The sequence below is a fragment of the Oryctolagus cuniculus genome, chromosome 4 (assembly GCF_051225735.1).
Source record: "Oryctolagus cuniculus isolate XC-2025 breed Fujian yellow rabbit chromosome 4, ASM5122573v1, whole genome shotgun sequence".
Lineage (NCBI taxonomy): Eukaryota > Metazoa > Chordata > Mammalia > Lagomorpha > Leporidae > Oryctolagus > Oryctolagus cuniculus.
This window is the reverse complement of record NC_142870.1, coordinates 77,908,123-77,929,118: the sequence shown is the minus strand read 5'-3', so window position 1 is coordinate 77,929,118 and position 20,996 is coordinate 77,908,123. Positions and strand designations below refer to the sequence as shown.

The 20,996-nt window shown below is 42.1% G+C and overlaps 1 protein-coding gene across 10 annotated transcripts in view; it reads left to right on the top strand.

Annotated features, from left to right (window-relative positions):
* The first annotated feature begins 3,042 nt into the window (after window positions 1-3,042).
* The window catches only part of GOLGB1 (golgin B1), an 82,316-nt gene continuing 64,362 nt past the window's right edge, over window positions 3,043-20,996 (top strand). For all 10 annotated transcript variants that reach the window (XM_070072199.2, XM_070072198.2, XM_089331771.1 and 7 more), the window contains exon 1: window positions 3,043-3,152. The gene's annotated coding sequence lies outside the window, so the exon portion shown is untranslated. The remainder of the gene's footprint in view (window positions 3,153-20,996) is intronic.

Here is a 20,996-nt window from a genome sequence, read left to right as displayed (position 1 = left end):
TTCATAATTTTAACAATGATTTTCTCAGAGACTTTTTTTTTTTTTTTCATTTCAACCAAGCTCAACTTCTCAGGTCTTCCTCCACTTATCTTCTTGCCCCCAGGGAAGGTGAAAGATGATGAGAGCTGGAAAAAGGGAGAGGGAACTGCGCAGTATGACATTTCTTGTCCTCCAATCTATACTCACTGTACTATTAATTAAAGGAATGATCAACTCAACAAGACACCTGTGTGACAGCAGAATTCCTGGATATCTAAAGTATCCAATTTCTCTGGAGTTCAGAACAATATCCAAATCATTTGGCATAAAGCTGCACATATCATTTTATGAGCTACTCCTTGCCTGTCTGTTCAGTAACATCACTCATGCCAAGCTTTCCAAATATCTCATATACATACTTCTCCATTTACCTCACTACTTTTTACCCTCTTATTTGCTAGGGCAATCTTAATTATATTTTATTATCTTAATCACCTTCTCAGAGTCCAAATTACTTCCATTAAATTATGTTACAAATTATTTCCAGCCTGGGGCTGGTGCTGTGGAGAGTAGGCTAAGCTTCTGCCTGAGGTGCTGGCATCCAGTACGGGCACTGGTTCGAGTCCTGTCTGCTCCTCTTCCGATCCTTTCGATCCAGCTCCCTGCTACAGCCCGGAAAGCAGTGGAAGATGGCCCAAGTGCTGGGGCCCCTGCACCCATGTGGCAGACCTGAAGCCTGGCTCCTGGCTTTGGATTGGCCCAGCTCCAGCCATTGTGGCCATTTGGGGAGTGAACCAGGGATGAAGACCTTTCTCTCTATCTCTCAAATAAATACATACAATCTTAAAAAATATTTCCAGCCCTTCAGTGCTCTTTTAATAAATCTGTTTAATCTTTAACCTGGCCACCACATCTTCATTCTTCATTATCCTGTTACTCAATGTAATTCTCATTGAATGACCCATCTGTTCTCATTCAAGAACAGAAGGTAGGACTATAAGAACCACTAGACACTAGACAGGCTTCTAACTTTAAAATCTCTTCTCCTGTAAGAAAGTTTCATTATTGTAAAACCAAAAATCAGTCATAAGGCTGAATGTGGAAGCAGGTAAGTATGGAGAAAGAGAAATTTTGTGTAGAGTAGTACTCAATAGGACTCTCGGGTGATTTATATTTCTTCTAAGAGAGACATTCATCTGCTGGGAACGTGAGAAATAAGTTTGGGTTGGGACTTGAGGAGGGTAGGGTGTTAAAGATTTGAATAATTTTTGTGGGAAATGGGACAGGAAGTTGAAGACACAGCAGCGATTTGGGAGTGTGATGAGGTTGCAGGGAAGTTGGAAACTGAATGTGAGGTGCTCATGATACTGCTGTCATTAATGACACTGACACTGCCTGATCCAAGTTTAGGGCTTTGCTGGGTGGATACAATGAGGCATGAGAATGTGACAGATTTATGAAGTGCTGCATTTATTTAAGGGGCTCTGCCCCTTAGTATGTGACTTAGCACAAATTACTTTACCTTCTGAGGTCTTACTGCATCCCATGTAAAATGGGGATAATCGTGTTTACTTTATTGACTCAACAGATGTTGAGTGCCCTACTCCATATTGTTCTGAGACCTGGAGATACAGCTGTCAAAAAAGTCAAAAATTCCTGCCTTTTTGAAACTAATAATCTGCAGAGCAGGAAAACAAGATCAAAAAATAAAATATTTGGTATGTTAGATGGCAGCATGATTATGGAAATAGGAAAATAAGAGATATAATGCATGCAGAAAACTGCAGTTTTAGGTGGGTGACTGGGAAATCCCTGACTGATCTGATGTTTGAATCCTAAAGGGCAATGTAATCATTAGGACAAGGAAGCATACAGTGGGCTAGCCGAGTGCCTGGTGCATAGTTAAGAGTCAATAAATTTGGGGCTGGTGCTGTGACGTAGCGGGTTAAGGCCCTGGCCTGCAGCACTAGCACCCCATATGGGCACCGTTTTGTGTCCCGGCTGCTCCTCTTCCCATCCAGCTCTCTGCTACGGGCTGGGGAAGCAGTGGAAGATGGCCCAAATCCTTGGGTCCCTGCACCCACGTGGGAGACCTGGAAGAAGCTCCCTGGCTCCTGGCTTCAGACTGGCCCAGCTCTGGCCCTTGTGGCCATTTGAGGAGTGAACCAGCAGATGGAAGATCTCTCTCTGTGACTCTGTCTTTCAAATAAATAAAATAAATCTTTAAAAAAAAGTCAATAAATTCAAACTGAGTGCCTGAAAAGATAGATCACTGAGAACTGTTCTTCCCATTTCCTTAGGGGTTTAAGGAGAGCACGCATGACTTCAGTGTCTTATTGGAGTTTCTCACTGACACCCATTTCAGGGTCTTGAGCCCTCAAATTTCAACCTCTGTTTAAGGCCCAGCTCAAGTGCCACTTCCTAGTATCCTCTATCTCACATATCCTTACAGGCATCGCTGATACTCTTTCTTATCAACGCCTGATTCTAGTCTGAGTTCTGACACAAAGTCGCTGTTTGCCTTTGTGCAATTAAGTCACTTCTCTTGTTCTCATTACTAAAATGAAAAGATCATACTAGACAAGCTTTTCAGATCTAACACTTCACTACTCTAAAAGCAAAATACCTACTCCCATTCCCTTCTCCTCGCAGCAATCCTAACGGCAGCTGGTGGCCCACAATCCAAAGCCTCAGCATCAGACCAAATGACAGCCGGGTCAATCGCAGGACATTGGGCGGAGAAAGAGCAGGAAAGCCGCTAATTCACGCACCCTGAAAACACCTGACCTTTCCCAGATAGCCCGCCCTCTCGGCATTTCCGGTCCTTCCCCAGATCTTCTTCCGGGGCACGTGATCGTGTCCGCTCCCGCCCCTCCTCCACTCTGCAGATTCCATTGGCTGTTTCTGGGAGGCAGCGGAGCATTTTCTGAGGTGGATTGGTTTCCGTCCTTGTTGACGGGTTAGTTACAAACAAGGCGTGCCTGGTCTCCCTGGTAACGCTATGCCGATAGCCCTGATTGGTCGACGTTCTAATCCCATCTTCCGTCCCAGCTGCGAGTGGTTGAGTCCCTGGCGGGGCGCGGTGGTGGTAGGTGTCGCGTATGGGGATCCCTAGCTGACGTGGCTTGACTTGGGAAGGGGCAGCTGGAGCCTCCGGCAGCAGCCGCGTCCAGGTGAGTGAGGGACGCTCCCCAGCTCCTCCTGCCCCGAGTCTTGTAACGGTCACTCCCCGCACAGGGGCCGTGGGAGCGACCGGAGCAGCCACACTCGAGCTCCCTCCCCGCCCCGCCTCTCCCGGATTCAGTCCGGGATCTGGCCCTTCACCCACCTTCCTTCACCTACCGGGCCTAGTTCTAGAAGCCCGCAAGCCTGGCGGCCCCCGGAAGGGCTTTGGGGTCGCCTTGCGCGACCCGGGGGCGGCTCCGCGCGGTCTGCCCCCTCCCCAGGATGTTTCTCCTCCGGGAGCGACGGGGAAAGGCGCCCAGGCCAGCCGTGTCCGCCCGGCCTTTTTCCCTGAGCGGCCTCCTAAGCCAGCCGCGGCTGATGTCGGAGAGAACCTGCCGGGCCCCTAACGCTCTGGCGCTAAACAAACTTGGTGTCCGGAAAGGGAGTCGAGCCCCAAACAGATCAAAGGTCTGGAGGGTGTAGGTCACGGAGGCGCGGGCCTGTCCGGCGGTCCAGCTGATGATAATAGATTATTGAAGAGAAGAGTGTGAGGATTCGTGTGATACCATCAGCACTGACATGCCGGGAATCGGAAGCGGGCTGGCTGTTAGGGAACCTCGAAGAGAGTTCTGGAGGAAAAAGGACTTGATCTGGCGGAGTGGAGCGTGTTTATTCAGCGTATCAGGAATGTGAATGGGCCGGAATGGAATGAGGGGTATATTTGTCTGGCCTATTTAAGGAGTTCGGGCTGGCTGGTGGGAGAGGACAGTTTAAGAGTGGGACAGAGATATTTAAAATCACAAGCAAGTACTTTCACTTTTGGAGATGGCTGGAAGCTCTCCCACCACTTGACCTGCTTACAGTTCTGTGCCAGGTGGCAGGGGGGAACTCCTACAGAAAGGCAGGAGGCTTTGGCAGAAGCACGAACTAGTCAGATTTAAATGGTCGGAAAGGTTATGAAAGGTCAAATCCAAGAACCGTTCTGTTGGAAAAATAGCAAGATGTGGTCAGGGCAGATATACAGGAAAAAGTTGAAGAGAACTCAGAAGTTACAGACATTGTACACTGACTGCTTCATGGTTTTTACTTCTCATTTTTTTTTTTTAAAGATTTATTTAGTGTTTACTTGAGTTACACATAGAGGGGAGAGGCAGAGAGAGAGGTCTTCCATCCGATGGTTCACTCCCCAATTGGCCGCAATGGCTGGAACCGCGCCGATCCGAAGCCAGGAGCGAGGAGCTTCTTCCAGGTCTCCCATGTGGGTGCAGGGGCCCAAGGACTTGGGTCATCTTCTACTGCTATCCCAGGCCATAGCTGAGAGCTAGATGGGAAGTGGGGCAGCCGGGACTAGAACCGGCGCCCAAATGGGATGCCAGCGCTTCAGGCCAAGGCTTTAACCCGCTGCACCACAGCGCCGGCACCTATTTTTCATTCTTTGATCATGGATTAATGCTTTCCTTTTCGTTGCATTGTTTGTTGATTATGTCAAATTTCTAAACATGTTTCACTGCAGACTCGTAATCAGGAAAACAGTTTTGAGCTTGCATCTACCACCACCATCCCCCACCGCCAAATACTGTATATTTAATAGTGGATAATCTATGAATATGTATTTACAGTGTTTATTGTAAAAATATAAACTTAAGAGAAATTTAAAAAATTTCTTGACCACACCATGGTGCATTCCCAACCCAATTTGAAGGTTAAAGGTGCTACCTCTTTTTTCTCAAGGTTGTTTCCATCTCTGAGGACCTCCTAACTTGCGGGACCTCCATTCTGGGCTATAGCCCTTCCTAAAAATCTTTAGAAGATAATTATTTTATCTTCTGCTTGATTTTAAAGACCTCTGCTTCCCCTTCCTCTTTGGATTAATGTATAAATTAAAAAGATGTTGATTTACCCTTGGTTGTAAAATAAATCATTCATTAACTTCTGCAGGCTAACTACTATGTGCAATAAATTATTTAGGACACATCTCAGCACTGATCATTACATTCCAGTCTGTTGTTAGGCACCCCTATGTAAAAGATTATTAGCATTTATAATACTCTATTTTAATTAAGCTATTTTAAAATCAGTTTTATGTGTTTTAGTAAGCACCTGGCTCCTGGCTCCTGCCATCGGATCAGCGCGGTGCGCTGGCCGCAGTGCGCCGGCCGCGGCGGCCATTGGAGGGTGAACCAACGGCAAAGGAAGACCTTTCTCTCTGTCTCTCTCTCTCACTGTCCACTCTGCCTGTCAAAAAAAAAAAAAAAAAAGAATATCATGTAAAAAGAGAAATCTCTCCCCTAGCCAACTTCTCCATTTCCCTACTTTATAGACTTAAACACTGAATAATTTCTTGGTTCTCCTTAAGAAATTTTCTGATCACAGTGAATCACATATATAATGTATACCAGCCCTTTCTCCCCACAAGTAGAATCATGCTATGCATGGGGATTGCTGCTTAATTGACTATTCCTATCTGAAAACTCCAAATATCTCAAAATCTGAAAACTTTTACACATGAATGGGATACCACAAGTGGAAAATTCAACACTGTGAAACTTTGTTTCATGCACAAAATTATTAAATATATAAAAATTACCTTTAGACTATGTATGTAAGGTGTAAATGAGACATAATTGTATGTTTAGACTTGGGTCCCCTCCCCAAGATATCTCCTTATGTATGTGCAGATGTTCCAGAATCTGACAATATCTGAAATCTGAAATACTTCTGATCACAAGCATTTGGATAAGGCATATTTAACCTGTATTCAACATTTTTGGTATACACGAGTATAAAGCTACTTTGTTCTTTTAAATGGCCACATAGTATTCCCTGGTAGAAACATTTAAATGTATTTAGCTTGCCCCTTATAATGGTCATTTGTAGATTTTCAACCATTAGCCAACAAAATACTGCTGTAGTGAGCATCTGCGTGTGTGTGTGTGTGTGTGTGTACATACATACATATATCTGTGTTCTTTTGGTATAAACAATATGGAATTATTTGTGGCATACCTCTATGACTCTTAATCCATTGTGGTCTAGGTACTGCTCAAAAATAAGTACCTATTGAACTATTCACATAGAAGCCTCATTCCTATTTGCAGCGTGGGTAAAGAACGTTGGGGTGATGAGATTACTCAGAAAATAGACTTTTGTGTACCTCTACCAGCCAGGAACCTCTGTTAAGCTATGTTACTGGTTAAATTAGTTAACTTCCTTATACCTTAGTTTACTCACTTTAGAATCAAATATTGAAGTACCGCCCTCATGGGGTTGTTTTAAGAATAAAGTAAGTTATAAGTATAAATAAGTTATAAGTAAAATAGCTGGAGCGGTGCTTCATGGTGGTGTCATGAATATAGTATAGCCACCATTTACTTCTAAATTTCTTTCATGAAAATAGTGCAGCAGTTTGTACCATGAAAAATAGTTTTCCATTTTCCAGTGGTAGAACTGTATGGTACTATTGAATATGCTTTGTCCAACTATGTAGTGCTGCCTCTCTTTTAGCTCCTCAACCTGATTGAGAATCACTTTGAAAATTAAAGAATTGAGGAAAACTGAGACTCATTTATATATGCATGAAGTAAGTTTGAAGAGTAACCTCAGTGGAAATCTACTCATCCTCTTTGCTGTTGTTTCTTTGGGAAACTGTGAGTTAAATTCCAGAACAGGGGCAGGCGCTGTGGCGAAGTGGGTTAATGCCCTGGCCTGAGGCGCCAGCATCCTGTATGGGGGCCAGTTCAAGTCCCAGCTGCTCCACTTCTGATCCAGCTCTCTGCTGTGGCCTGGGAGAGCAGTGGAGGATGGCCCGGGTCCTTGGGCCCCTGTGCCCGCGTGGGAGACCCAGGGGAGGTTCCTAACTCCTGGCTTCGAATCGATGCAGCTCTGGCTGTTGTGACCAGTTGAGGAGTGAACCAGTGGATGGAAGACCTCTCTCTCTCTGCCTCTGCCTCTGCCTCTCCTCTCTCTGTGTAACTCTTTCAAATAAATAAATAAATCTTAAAAAAAAAATTCCAGAACAAACATAGCATATGTATGGACACAAAGGCATTCACTCACTGTCTTCATTTATTTTACTTATTTTCTTATGCATTTTGTACTATTGCACTGAATTTTTTCTGGTTAAGGATATGTCTTATATTTATTTTTATAGTTTATAGCATATCACTCTGAACTTGGAAAGCATTCTATAAATAATTATTGCTAAATAGTGAAAGCTTTGAAAAGAATAACACTTTTATTTCACTATAAGTGGTACTTAAGCAAACAAGTGTCAAGGTCCTGTTGCAGGGTTTGTGGAAGGTGTGGCCAGTGTGGACTTCAGGGAATCGTTTTATTTGCCTGAGTGTTTTATAGAACTCTGGCCTTGGCATTAAGTTCCACATGTAATTTATTTTATTGATTTTTTTTTTTTTTATTTGAGAGGCAGACATTGGAAGAACTCTCATCTGCTGGTTCACTTCTCTAATACCCACAATGGCAGTGGCTGGGCCATGGCCTGGGCCAGGAGCTGGGAACTCAATCCAGGTCTCCCACCTGACTGGCAGAAACCCAGTTAGTTACATGGGCTATCGTTGACTTCTGCCTTCCAGGGTCTGCACTGGCAGGAAGCTAGGAGTCAGGAGCTGGAGCCAGGAAGTGAACTCAGGCTCCATGATGCAACGCGTAGTAGTCTTAATCACTGGGCTAAATGCCTGCTTCCTGTATATCATTCTTTTCTCTAGTTGCTCTTCACAGTCCTCTGGCTTTATAAAACAACAGCAAGAACATACATTTCCTTACATGAATTTATTACTGTAAATGTAATAATTTTCCCACTTACTAGTTTGCATATTGTATGTACATTTGTCCATTTCTGTCATTGAGCCTAATAAAGGAGGATATCCATCTTTATTTAGCTTAAGCGTGGCTACTTAGTGGCTTGTGTACCTAGTCTTTGAGGTACCAAAAGTACCAAACTGCCCACGATGCTCATCCGTTTACATTTCCAGATTATTCCTTTAATGTTAATAGCTATAGAATTCACTCTTGCATCACAGATCATGTTAGTGGACTTTAGAGTGATCTTCGTCAATCTTCATTTTAATGTGAGGAAACTGACCCTGAAAAGATAGAGTGATGGGGCTGGCGCTGTGGCATAGTGGGTAAGGCTGTCTCCTACAGTGTCGGCATCCTATATGGGCACTGGTCCAAGACCTGGCTGCTCCACTTCCAGTCCAGCTCTCTGCTATGGCCTGGGAAAGCAAAAGATGATGGCCCAAGTCTTGGGCCCCTGCACCTGTGTGGGAGACCCAGAAGAAGCTCCTAGCTCCTGGCTCTGTATTGGCACAGCTTTGGCTGATGTGGCCAATTGGGGAGTGAACCAGCAGACGAAGACTTTCTCCACACTCACCCCACCACCTCTGCCTTTCAAATAAATACATATACATATATATATATATAATTTTTTTTTTTAGAAAAAAGGTAGAGGGGCAAGTGCCGTGGTTCACTTAGTTAATCCTCCGCCTGCAGCACTGGCATCCCGTATGGGCACCGGGTTCTAGTCCTGGTTACTCCTCTTCCAGTCCAGCTCTCTGCTGTGGTCCAGGAGGGCAGTGGAGGATGGCCCAAGTACCTGGGCCCCTGCACCCGCATGGGAGACCAGGAAGAAGCACCTGGCTCTTGGCTTCGGATTGGTGCAGTGCTGGCCATAGGGGCCATTTGGGGAGTGAACCAACGAAAGGAAGACATTTCTCTTTGTCTCTGTCCCTCACTAACTCTATCTGTCAAATGAATAAAAAATAAAAAAAAGGTAGAGTGATTTACCCAATGTGATATAGCTTCTTCTTGAGCCAGGACTGGAAGCTCAGCTCCCTGGCTTTCAGAGTGGTGCTTTTTCCACTATGTCAGCCTCTTTCCTCTCAGCTTGTTGAATCAGACTCCTTTTATTTCACCTGAAATGGTGAAAATAAAATAAAAATTTTCCCAAATTTTTATCTCATTTAGGTACTAGTAGTTTTTTACTATTCTTTTCTTTCTTAAAATATACATATTTAAATGGTTATGTAGGAAAAGCAATCCATTTTCCATCTAAAGAGCTTTTAATCTTTTTCTGTTATTCGGTTAGCTGGGGGACCTTGAATTGGCCTAAGTACTCTGCACGTCAGTTTTCCCCTCTGAAAAAGGGGTTGCTAGTGACATTTACCTTCAGATTTTGTTAAGATTGAAGAGAACTGTACATGAAGTGTCTGAGACACACACTTTGCAATTAAATATAGCACAGTAGCTATTGCCATTAATATCATTATTCTGTGTTCATGTGTGAATGTGGTCTTTATGTGCGATAATGTATAGTAGTGTATTGGTCGAGACGGGGCCTCCTAGGGAGGATGAATCAGTCTCATCTGTGGGAGTGATGTAGGGGAGAAAGGAAGATAATTATAGTTTGGGAAAATATTCAAGATTTTAGCTTTATATAAATAGAAAATGAAAAACTAGTGTTTTTGCAATAGAAATGACATAAAATAAGATTTGCTAATAGTTATATGCAAAAGATTTGGTGTAAGGCGCACTACCTTAGGTGGAAGTGTACACACTAACTTGTACATATGTGATAGGCTTATATTCTCTGAAGAGCGTATGGCTTTAAAATGGTTGAGAAACACTCACTCTGAAATTTTAGTACTTTGCTATTTAGTCCTAAAGGTAGTAGCAGTGGCAGTAGGCTCCAAGGTAGTTGGAGCAGAAGGTCTGGGTGCAAACAGCAGGGTCATGATAGAGATGGAGTTAGGGGTTGGTCAGGGAGTCTAAACTGGAAGTGATGGAAAGTGGACAGTGAGTTTGGTTAAGTCACAAAACCCCTTTATGAATGCCCCTAAAAGTAATTAGTTAATAACTTCTATTAAAAAAAAAACTCATTGCAAAATTAAACAGATACAGAAAACCATAGCAAAAACTCAGATTAGCTAGTCATTCCAGACACTTCCATGTGTTCATGTTTATCACAGGCAAGACCCTTTCCTTCCAAGAATAATCACTTCCCATGGATTCTCTATAGTTTTATTACCGGAATGTGAATCATGCCTTTTTTTTTTTTTTTTTAACTTGATGACTCTCACGTCTTTTCCTTATATTGTCTATGTTGAAGGACTTAGGCCATTTGACCTATGGTGTCCTACAGTCTGGGACTAGCACCTTCATTGGGCAGGTCAGCATGTTACTCTGTCTTCTGCATTTCCTACACTTATCAAGATAGGAGGCTTCATCAGCCTGAGAGTCTATCCCTTTGCAAGACTGAAGGTGGCAATATGTTCTTTTATTAAGAGGGTCATGTCTGGTTTTGGCTTTTTTTGTTACCAGCTAATAATGCTCAGTGTCTACATCTGTGAGTTCATTAGGAGTTGCAAAATACTAGAATAACATATTCTACTTCTACTGTTTTTTTCAATTGGAATAATTTTATTTAAAATTTAATTTTGAAAATTGTTTTACTTATTTCTGTGAAAGGCAGAATGACAGAGAGCAAGTGAGCAACAGAAAGAGAAAGGTCTCTCTTCTGCTGATTCACTCTCCAGATGCCTACAATAGCAGGAGCTAAGCCAGGCTGAAGCCAGGAGCCTGGAACTCAATCTAGGTGTCCCACATGGATGTCAGGGACCTGGCACTCGAGCCATCACCTTTTGTGAATTAGCAGGAAGCTAGAATTGGGAATGGAGCTGGGGCTTGAACCTAGGGACGCTGGTATGGGATGTAGGAGTCCAGGCAGCATCTTAACTTCAGTGCCCCCATTTATTTATTTGAGTGGCAGAGAGAAAGACACAGAGAGAGAGATCTTCTATCCACTGGTTCATTCCCCATGTGCATGCAATAACCAGGTTTGGGCCCGGCCGAAGTCAGGATCCTTGAACTTTGTCTGGGTCTCCCGGCCTGTGGGAGGGACCCAAGTACTTGAGCCACCATCTGTTGTCTCTCAGGATGCATTAGTAGGACACTAGAATCAGAAGCAGAGCTAAGACTTAAACCCAGGCATATCAGTACAAAATGTGATTGTCCTAAACTGAGTCTTATCTCTGTTCCAAACACCTGCACAATTAGTTGGAACAATTTTATAAGGAAATGCATCTTCTCATCTATTTGCTTCTTGACTGGTAAAATTCAAATAGAAAAGCAAGGTGAATCCTTTTATTTATCTATTTTTCAACACATTTGGTTCAGATGGTGACTAGTTTATTGTGAACTCCTGGATTTAGATCTTTTGTGTATGAGGAGGGGTATAATTTTTTGCAATTCTTATTCTTATTAATTCAGATTGTCCTTTTGGCTGATGAGAAGCTTTTCAGTTAGGCTTCTGGAACCTTTTTTTTTTTTTTTTTTTTTTTTTTAAAGATTTTATTTATTTGATGGTAGAGTCACAGAGAGAGAGAGACAGAGAGAAAGGTCTTCCTTTTCCGTTGGTTCACTCCCCAAATGGCCGCCACCGCCAAAACTATGCTGATCCAAAGCCAGGAGCCAGGTGCCTCCTCCTGGTCTCCCATGCGGGTGCAGGGCCCAAGCACTTGGGCCATCCTCTACTGCCTTCCTGGGCCACCGTAGAGAGCTGGACTGGAAGAGGAGCAGCCAGGACTAGAACCCAGCGCCCATATGGGATGCCAGCGCCGCAGGTGGAGGATTAACCAAGTGAGCCATGGAGCTAGCCCCTTCTGGAACCTTTTGACATGACTCTAGTAGCCTTTGATGTAAATTCATTGCAAGATGTTTTAGGCTCATTTTGTGCATGTTCTGCTTTAGAATTGGCATGAGTCATTTCATTAAGAAGTCCTTCTATTAATTTTTTTAATGGGAAGTGAAATTTCAGTACTTCAACCTCAGCCTAGACATTAGAGATACTCATTGCTTCTCAATTTCTCATTGTTTTCTAACCTTTTTAATGGATAGAGATAGGAAGATAAAAAATAAATATAAAATGTAAAATACCTTGTAAGTTAATACTGGTACTTCAATTTAAGGTCAGTTTGTATTTTGGGGTTCTGAATTTATTCTGTATTACATCTGAATCTTCCTTGTTCAGACTGAAAACATAGGCTAGAATTAGAATGCCCATAATTATTCATTTGCTAGAATTCCACTTTCAGTAGTCTTTGAATAAGGATGCTGCTCATACCACCACCACCACTTTGATTAATAACAGGTTTTTTTTTTTTTTTTTTTTTTTTTTTTTTTTTTTTTTGACAGGCAGAGTGGATAGAGAGACAGAGAGAAAGGTCTTCCTTTTGCTGTTGGTTCACCCTCCAATGGCCGCCATGGCTGGCGCGCTGTGACCAGCGCACCACGCTGATCCGAAGGCAGGAGCCAGGTGCTTCTCCTGGTCTCCCATGGGGTGCAGGGCCCAAGCACCTGGGCCATCCTCCACTGCACTCCTGGGCCACAGCAGAGAGCTGGCCTGGAAGAGGGGCAACCGGGACAGAATCTGGCGCCCTGACTGGGACTAGAACCTGGTGCGCCAGCGCCGCTACTTGGAGGATTAACCTAGTGAGCCGCGGCTCCGGCCAATAACAGTTTTTAAAAGGTTTTATTTGCATTTGCTCTTGGCTTTCTCAATTTTTTAACATTTTTGCCCTGTATGTTATCTAAGCATATACACATTACATTCCATGTTCTCTCCCTCCAGTGTTTACTTAGTCTTTTCTTAGTCTTAGTTCCACTGTATATTTAATGCTCACCACCAGTTCTTACAATGTTTCTTTAGTTATTTTGGTTAAGTCAGGTTTTCTTCTATAATAGATTATTTAGGAGAGGCTTAGGAGAAAATGTTTTTTGATTTTTTTTTCACTTATTCCTAACATTTCACCTGTGCTCTTTGTAACTGAAGGTCATTTTTGTGGGAAATAAAATCCTTGGTTCATTTTTTGTTTCATTTCTTAAATATCTTCAATTTTAACTTATGTTTTGTTTTCTGAGAAAAACATTACTATTGCAAAGTCTGATGATATGTAGTTTTAATTTCTTTCTCCTGCCAGTCATATGATCTTATGGCCTAAATCCTCAAGGATTTTTTTTTAAGTTAAATTATTTTATTAGACTGCCTTATTGGTCATTTTGGGTTGATATTTTCAGGTATATAGAAAGCTTTTTCAATATATGGTTTCTTTTTCTCTCTTTTTTAAAATTTATTTATTTATTTATTTGAAAGGCAGAGTTACACAGAGAAGGAGAGGCAGAGAGAGAGAGAGAGAGAGAGGGAGGGTAGGAGGGAGAGAGGTCTTCCATCTGCTGGTTCACTCCCCAATTGGCTGCAACAGCTGGAGCTGTGCTGATCTGAACCCAGGAGCCAGGAGCTTCCTCTGGGTCTCCCATGAGGGTGCAGGGGCCCAAGGACTTGAGCCATCTTCTGCTTTCCCAGGCCATAGCAGAGAGCTAGATCAAAAGTGGAGCAGCCGGGACTCGAACTGGTGCCCATATGGGATGCCGGCACTGCAGGCGGTGGCTTTACTGCAATGCTGGCCCCCAATATATGGTTTCAAATACTGTTTTTTTTTTTTTTTTTTTTCAGACAAGTATTCTTGGATAATGGTTTCTTCAAATTGTGCTGTTCCTTTGCTTCATTTTTCTTCTAAAGATCCTGTTGTCTCCATTGCTTATCTTCAGTGTCACTGCTCTTAAATCCTATCTAACTCTTTTAAATTATAAAATAAATTAGATTACTGTAGAAAATTTCCAAAGTTGGTACAGAATTCTGGTATACCCTTCATCCAACATTCCCTAATTTTAACATGTTACATTAGCAATGTAGAAAATCAGACACCAACATAAGTTAATAACTATTAAGTCCAGACTTTGTTCAAATTTGACCGATTTCTTCATTTTCTCAAAAAATTTATTTATTTGAAAGTCAGAATTATGAGGGAGGGGAGCGGGGAGGAGAGAGAGAGGTAGATCTTCCCTTGCTGGTTCACTCCCCAAATGGCCACAATGGTCAGTCTGGGTTAGGGGTGGGCAGGCCAAAATCAGGAGCACAGAGCTTCTTCCAGGTCTCCCACGTGGGTTCAGGGGCCCAAGGACTTGGCCATGCTCTGCTGCTTTCCCAGGCACATTAACAGGGAGCGGGATCGGAAGTGGTGCAGCCAGGGCTCAAACTGAGAGGTGCACATGTGGAATGCTGGTGCTGCAGATGGTGGCTTAACCCATTGTGCCACAGTGCCGGCCCCAACCAGTTTCTTCAGTAATCTCCTTTTTCTGTTCCAGGATCCAGTCTTAAATATGACATTGCTTTTAGTTCATTTCTTTTTCTTCCTTCTTCTTCTTTCTTTTCTTTTTTTTTTTTAAAAGATTTATTTATTTTAAAGGCTGAGTTGTGTAGAGTAGAGAGAAAGAGAGAGAGAGAGGATCAGTCTTCCATCCACTGGTTCACTCCCTAAATGGGTGCAACGGCTTCCTCCGAGTCTCCCACACAGCTGCAGGGGCCCAAGGACTTGGTCCATCTTCTGATTTCCCAGGCCATAGCAGAGAGCTGGATCAAAAGTGGAGCAACTGGGACTCGAACCGGCATCCATATGGGATGCTGGCACTGCAGGTGGTGGATTTATTCGCTATGCCACAGCACTGGCCCCTTTTTCTACTTTCTTAAAAAATTATTTATGGGTCAGTGTTATGGCACAGCAGGTAAAGCCACCGCCTGCGATGCCAGCGTCGCATATGGGTGCTGGTTCATTGTCCATTTTATTATTATTTTTTAAAGATTTATTTATTTGAAAGGCAGAATTATAGAGAAGCGGAGAGAGAGGGGTCTTCCATCTGCAGGTTCACTCCCAAATGGTTGCAATGGCCAGAGCTGCGCCGATACCAGAGCTGTACCGATCTGAGGCCGGGAGCCAGAGCTTCTTCCAGGTCTCCCACACAGGTGCAGGGGCCCAAGGACTTGGGCCATCTTCTGCTGCTTTCCCAGGCCATAGCAGAGAGCTAGATTCGAGTGGAGCAGCCGGAACTCAAACTGGCGCCCATATGGGATGCCGGCACCACAGGTGGCGGCTTTACCTGCTACACCACAGCGCTGGCCCCAGTTACTGTTTTAATTTCTTACTGTGCCTATCAAACCTTATCAAACATAAGTATGAGTATGTATATATAGGAAAAATTAGTGTATATAGGGTTTGGTGCTGTCTTCAGCTTCAGGTATCCCCTGGGAGTCTTGAATATACACTGTGGATAAAGGAAACTCCTGAATCACTATGAGAGGGAAACATTTTCAGCTGCTGTTGTCTAGCTGGCCTGGCACATTTGCCAGGAATGCCAGCTGATTCTTGTGGTCTCTTGGTGTCAGGTTTGTTGCACTCCTGTGGTTTCCTTCTGTTTCTTCCCACGCAGACTCTAGTGACCCCAGAGCTTGTGGCTGTTGGTGGTTTGTCCATATCTGTATTTGGGGGTTTATAGAAACTTTAAGTAATTTCTTTATAAAGATGATCCATAGTTATTTTGCTGTTTGCTTTTTTTTTTTTTTTTAATGTGGGAATTGAGGAAGATACAAAAAACCTATGCTGCTCTGCTACTACCATCTTCTCAGTTGGTTAGCTTGGTTTGATTTGCTTGTTCCCAGAGTGGCCTGAAGAATTGAGAGATAAAATGATTTTTTTTGATAAGTTAGCTTCTTTTCTGATTTCCTCTAATAAGTGCTGATCTGTGCCTGCAGTAGAGTTCTTGATGATTGTATTCGTTTTCTTCATTAAACATTACCATAGGAAATAGAATCTCTAAAGTTGAAAGTTTGGAATCTGTGTACTGGTGAATTGTGGGTTTTTAAAAAACTGACTATAGTTGTATGTCTCAAAGCTTGAATGAGTGGTTAGATATGGTTCTGTGTACCTATATATGGCCCTGTGTTACCCTCCAGGTAGTTATATATGGTTGTATGCAAGCTCCTTGTGTTGCCTTCCCATGGGGTGGTTCTTTCTTTCCTGTCTCTGTGCTACTTGGGTTATCTAAGACAACATGTAGAAACAGGCTTCCCACCACTTCTTTCTTAAGATCCATGACTGCCCTGGAAACTATAGGTCTAGTTTGATTTAAGTGCTTGTTTTGAACTCAAGTTCTTATTTCTTCCAGCTGTGGGTTTTAATTAATTTTTATTTGAGATTGACAGCAAGAGTGAGTGAGCAAGCAAATAAAAGCATGCTCCCTTCCTCTGGTTAACTTCCCAAATGCCTGCAGTGGTCAAGGCTGGGCTAGGGTCAGAGATGGGATCTCAATCCAGGTGTCTCACTTAGGTGGCAGGGCCTCTGGCTTTCTCCTATGGTCTACATAGGCAGGAAGCTAGAATTTGGTGCTGGAGCAGAGTATCAAACCCAGGCACTCTGATGTGGGACACTGACGTCTCAGTGGGCATCTCAACCTGTAGGCCAGAGGCCTGCCCCCTGCTTTAAGATTTTAAAGGCAGATAACTTTTATCACAAAACATAAAATTCAGTACCATCACTTAAACTAGCAGTGTGTACAGTCTGTTTTGACTGTTCCTATTAAAGCATTAATATGATTCTCACTTTCATGGAGTTTATCTATTGACAGTTGACATCGATTTGAATATGCAACATACATAGTGGTTATAAAAGTGAATTAATTTTGGATTAATTTTAGATTTACATAAACCTTAGATTAGTATAGGGAGTTCTCTATCTAGCTTCACCTAATATTAACATTCCATAACCCTGATAAATTTTTCAAAACTAAGAATATTATTACAATGTCATTAGCTAATCTATAGTTAGCTTTCTTTCTTTCTTTCGAATATTTTTTGACAGGCAGAGTGGACAGTGAGAGAGAGAGACAGAGAGAAAGGTCTTCCTTTTCCGTTGGTTCACCCTCCAATGGCACCGCACTGCTTCGAAGCCAGGAGCCAGGTGCTTCTCCTGGTCTTCCATGCGGGTGCAGGGCCCAAGCACTTGGGCCATCCTCCGCTGCACTCTCGGGCCACAGCAGAGAGCTGGACTGGAAGAGGGGCAACCGGGACAGAATCCAGCACCCCAACCAGGACTAGAACCCGGTGTGCCGGCGCCACAGGCGGAGGATTAGCCTATTGAGCCGCGGCGCCGGCCAGTATAGTTAGCTTTCAATCAAATATCACCATGTTTCCTACTAATTTATTTTTTCTGTTTCATGATCTAAGCCAAGATAATACTTAGATTTTAATCATTGTGTTTTCTTGTCACCTGTGATCTGTGGCAGTTTCTTTGTTGTTTTTCATTACTTTAACAATTTTTAATAGTATTGATCAGGTGTTTTCTAGAATGTACCTGATTTTGACTTTGCGTGATATTTTCCTCGTAATTAAACTGCAGTTGTGAGTATTAGAAAAAAATACATCACAAAGTTGTGTTCTCATCATATTATATTGGGGTTATGTGATATTACTATGACTTATCACTGATGCTGTTAACCTTGATCCAACTTGTGGTCGTGATGCTAGATCTGTCTACTTGTGATTATTACCTTTTCATATTCTGTTCTTTGGAAGTGTGACTAAGTCCAGCCTACATGCTCCATTTCCTGATAGGATAAGTATGGACATAAATTATTTGGAATTATTTTCAAGAAAAATTGTCTCTTTTCTACCATTTCTTTTATCTTAATAATTTATATCAATATGAACTAATGGGTATTTATTTTTAAAATTGGATTGTAATCCAATAATATTGTTATTTGTTTTGTGATTCAGATTATTCTGGCTTTGGCCATTGAAAGCTCCTTTAGGTTGTCCCATGTCCCCAACTCCCTGGTCCCCATCTCCCCTGACCCTACCCTTCTTTACTTCCTGGCATAACCAGGTGCTTTGTTTCATATTGTGTTGTCCTTCCCCCCAGATCTATAGTCAGCCATTTTTCTACAGAGCCCTGATTCCTTCCATTGCAGACTGGATTTAGAAATCAAGGTCTGGGTGCTGTATGTGTTCAGTGCTCCTGAAGTGTTGCTGTTACTAGGAGTTTTCTGTGGACGCAACTAGGATACACATCTCTGTATGATAACCCATTATGTATAATGCATGATTATTTATGTGTCTATGTATATATTATATGAACCTGAGTTCATATTGGTGTGTCAACCATAATCTAATACCATAGGGTTTATCCTGGCTGCCTTTCCTTGCTTATTTGCAACCGCTTTCACTGATAGTAACTAGGATTTCATTGATCTGTGATTTATTTCCTGAATCATTGAACCTTGGTATATACATGAATTGGTTTCAGAATTGTTAACCCATATCACTGCAAGAAAGAAATTTACCTACTAGAATGGAGTATTTATAACACTGCTTTTTATCTTCAGCCTGTAGTACCCTGTCAAAACACCATTTTTCAAAGTTTCTTAGCTTAGCTTCATTATCCCCATCTCATTCAGTGAGGTTATGTCATGTATTTATTTACTTATTTTTTAAAGATTTATTTATTTGTTTGAAAGAGTTACACAGAGAGAGAAGGAGAGGCAGAGAGAGAGAGAGAGGTCTTCCATCCACTAGTTCATTCCCCAATTGGCTGCAACAGCCAGAGCTGTGCTGATCTGAAGCCAGGAGCCAGGAGCTTCTTCTGGGTCTCCCACTCAGGGGCAGGGGCCCAAGCACTTGGGCTGTCTTATACTGCTTTCCCAGGCCACAGCAGAGAACCAGATTGGAAGTGGAGCAGCCGGGACTCTAACCAGCACCCATATGGAATGCCAGTGCTGCAGGCAGTGGCTTTACCTGCTATGCCACAGCGCCAGCCCTTGTCATGTCTTTATAATAAGTTGGATTTGTTGGTTTGCCTTCCATCCCAGGAACCCCTAACATCCTAGTTGATTTTTTTAAAATGTATATAATTAAGATTACTGATGTACAGTTCTGTGGGTTTTAGCAAATGTGTATGGTTGGGAATCTGCTACCCCAGGACCATAAAACATTGTTCCTTTACTTTAAAAATTCCTTTGTGTAGCATTTTTAGAGTCAACTGTACTCCTTCCCTTAAGCACTAAGGACTGTCTTTGTGTGAATTTATTGCTGCCCTTTTCCATAGTGTTATATAAATAGAATCATATAAAGTATAGATTTTTACATTTAACTTCTAACACTTAGTGAAAGTTATTTTATCTGTGTTGTGTTATATTTTGTGACTCAATGGCTCATTCTTTTTTTATTGCTGAGTAATATTCCATTGTTTGGATATACCACAGTTTGTTATGCATTCACTTCTTGAAAGATTTTTTTTTCACTTTTTGTGACTATGAGTAAACCTACTTTAAGTATTTACTTAGAGGTTTCTGTGTGAATTTAAGTTTTCATTTCAATTGTTTAAATAACCTAGTAATGGAATTCATACATGTATATTTAATTTTTAAAGAAATAGGGTCTGGCGCTGTGGCATAGCGGGTAAAGCTGCCACCTACAGTGCCAGCATCCCATATGGACGCCGGCTCAAGTCCCAGCTGTTCTACTTCCAATCCAGCCCTCTGCCATGGCCTGGAAAAGCCGCAGAAGATGGCCTAAGTCCTTGGGCCCCTGCACCCACATGGGAGATCTGGAAAAGGCTCCTCCTGGCTCCTTGCTTCTAATCTGCCAAGCTCTGGCCCTTGCAGCCTTCTGGGGAGTGAACCAGCGGATAGAGGACCTCTCTCTCTCTCTCTCTGCCTCTGCCCCTGCCTCTCTGTAACTCTGCTTTTCAAATTAATAAATTAAAAAAAGAAGTTGCTGAACTATTTTCCAGAGTAGCTGTACCATTTTGTATTTTAATCTGCAATAAAGGAAAGTTCTTTTTGCTCTAAATTGCTGCTAACATTTTAGAAAATAGGTATTTAGTGTTAATCTTGTGCTTTTAATGGATATTTTACTAATAACAGATGAGGTAAACCATCTTTTCCGGTACTTATTACCGTCTGTGTATCTTCTTTGGTGTTGTCTGTCCAGTTCCTTTACACATTTATCAGGTTGTTTCCTTTACTTGTGAATTTTAATAAGCTTTTTAGAAAATATTCTTTCGGATCCAAGTTCTTTATTAGATACATTATTCGCAAATATGATTTCCCAATCTGGTTTCTTTTTATTCTTTTAATATTGTCTTTATAGAACAAAATTTTTAATTTTGATAAACTTTTAAATTTTTTCTACTCTGTATTATGCCTTTTCTTAAATCTAAAAAACTCATTGCTGTGTCCAAGGTCACATAGATTTTCTGTGTTCTCCAGAAGTTTAAAGTTTTACAATTTAAGTTTAGGTTTCTTGATCTATTTTTTTTCTTTTTCAACTTTTATTTAATAAATATAAATTTCCAAAGTACAACTTTTGGATTATGGTGGCTTTTGCCCCCATAACCTCCCTCCCACCCACAAACTATCCCATCTCCCACTCCTTCTCCCATCCCATTCTTCATCAAGATTCATTTTTAATTATCTTTATATACAGAAGATCAATTTAGTATGTACTAAGTAAAGATTTCAACAGACTGCACCGCACAGACACACAAAGTATAGAGTACTGTTGGAGTAGTAGTTTTACCATTAATTCGCATAGCACAACACATTAAGGACAGAGATCTACATGGGGAGTGGGTGCTCAGCGACTCCCGTTGTTGATTTAATTGACACTCTTATTTATGACGTCAGCGATCACCCGAGGCTCTTGTCATGAGCTGCCAAGGCTATGGAAGCCTCCTGAGTTCACAAACTCCAACCTTATTTAGACAGGGCCATAATCAAAGTGGAAGTTCTCTCCTGCCTTCAGAGACAGGTACCTCCTTCTTTGATGGCCCATTCTTTCCGCTGGGATCTCACTCACAGAGATCTTTCATTTAGGTTTGTTTTTTTTTTTTTTTTTTTTTTTTTTTTGCCACAGTGCCTTGGCTTTCCATGCCTGTGAAACTCTCATGGGC